We start from the raw sequence: 1803 nt of genomic DNA on the forward strand, positions 1-1803 counted from the left end.
CATGAACAGATCTCAGGTCATCAAACAGGATGTTTACGGACGTGTCACCTGCCAGAGACGTATCTACACGTATCAGTAGTCTCATATAACTACAACTGCACACACCCCACACCATTACAGAGCCTTGACCAACTTGAACTCGTGAAATGGTCGTACTGTAAAATTCTCAGTTCATCGCTACCTCGAAGATGCCGACTGCAGCTCTGCACTTTGCCTGTTTACATATCTCCATAATTGAGCACACACGCCTACATCAGTTAAATAAAAATGATGATCAAAGTCATTTCGATACTGATGTTAAAACAAAGTGGTTATCCTCGCTGCCTCTAGATCGCAGGATCCCGGCTTCGATTTCCGGCCGGGTCGGCAATTTTCTTCGCTCGGAGACTCGGTGTCTGTGTTGTCCTAATCACTTCATCTAACGAAGACACACAATTCGGAGAAATGACGTCAAAATCGAAAGACTTCCACCAAACAGCAGAACAACCCCGGCCGGTAATGCGATACGTTCATTTCATTTCAATATAAGGAAAGACCATTTGGCTCACCGATTTTATTAATTTTTCTATTTTAATCTTTCTGGTTTTTATTTCATTTCTTTTTTTCGGGCAACAGGACCCAGTCATGCTCGGGTGGCCCAGGGCAATGGCCCGGTTGCTCCGGTCCAACTACGCCTCTGCATACCAATATCTCAGAAAAAGAAGTTGAAATCAAGATTAGACGTTAACAACCACAACAACATAAGTTTTTGTTGGAATGATATGCATGCCAGCTGACTCCGTGGCGCAACGGTAGCGCGTCTGACTCCAGATCAGAAGGTTGCGTGTTCAAATCACGTCGGGGTCAAATTATTTTCATCTCTTCCAATGTGTTCAAGGTGCTGTCGAATGAATACATCTTAACGCATTTCACACTTTAGTTCCGAACTAACGCGTGTCTACAATGAAAAAAGGTACTCCAGAAACTCGTTGGAACGCTGCGTCAAACAGTCCATCGTTGAAAAGTAGTCCACTAATTTCTATGTGTTGTGGTCTGCAGTCCGAAGTCTGGTCTGACACAGCTTTGTACGGTGTGGAAGCCTCTCCATTTCTGCATTACTGCTGTTGTCCCGAACGAAAGGAACACTCTTCGGCACTTTGGTGGGTTCTTAGTGTTACTTCTAGAGGTGGCAGAGTAGTTACAAAAGGCAAAAAAATATTAGACTATTTTATTATAACTTCAACAAGATAAAATACTTAACTTTGAAACAATCCATGTCCACAGGACTGTATATGTATATTTGTTACTGTCACTGTACTCTAACGTATCCCTTGATACAGTAGAGAACTGTAGTATCTTCTCTCTATGTAGAACTGACTGTGAAATCTACTATACGGTTCTGTCTAACACAGTGGTAGTCAACCAAGCGTTCACAAGTGAGCGTTCCAGCTTTCATGATAGACTACAGGCTGCAGGTGACTTAAACATTAGTAATTTTTCCTGTTTTCCGTCGTTCCTTAACTGCTTCAGAATTCATGAAATTGTGTTCCGCCTGTGCAACTAATTGGATGCAGTTTGTTTATTGCCATACGCGTTTCGCTTCCTTTAATTGTGAAGCATCTTCAGGGGCCTATAATACTGTTTCTTTTTATACATGTAATAAATGTGTTATGTGGTAGTTACAATATGATACTATGTTACATTTTGTCATGTTTTTCTCTTGTTTTTAAGTTAGAGTGAACATGTGTAGCACAAATTTCGTGATGTGGAATTATCCATCGGTGTTACGATTTCCAGCGCTGTTAGCCCATGGTGTGAAAGATA

General features: G+C 41.5%; 1 non-coding gene across 1 annotated transcript; it reads left to right on the forward strand.

Moving 5' to 3' along the window:
- Positions 1-774: 774 nt before the first annotated feature.
- Trnaw-cca (transfer RNA tryptophan (anticodon CCA)) lies at positions 775-846 on the forward strand. Its single transcript has one exon. It is a non-coding gene; the product is annotated as a tRNA-Trp (tRNA).
- Positions 847-1803: the final 957 nt, after the last annotated feature.

Source organism: Schistocerca gregaria, chromosome 9 (assembly GCF_023897955.1).
Source record: "Schistocerca gregaria isolate iqSchGreg1 chromosome 9, iqSchGreg1.2, whole genome shotgun sequence".
NCBI classification, from domain to species: domain Eukaryota; kingdom Metazoa; phylum Arthropoda; class Insecta; order Orthoptera; family Acrididae; genus Schistocerca; species Schistocerca gregaria.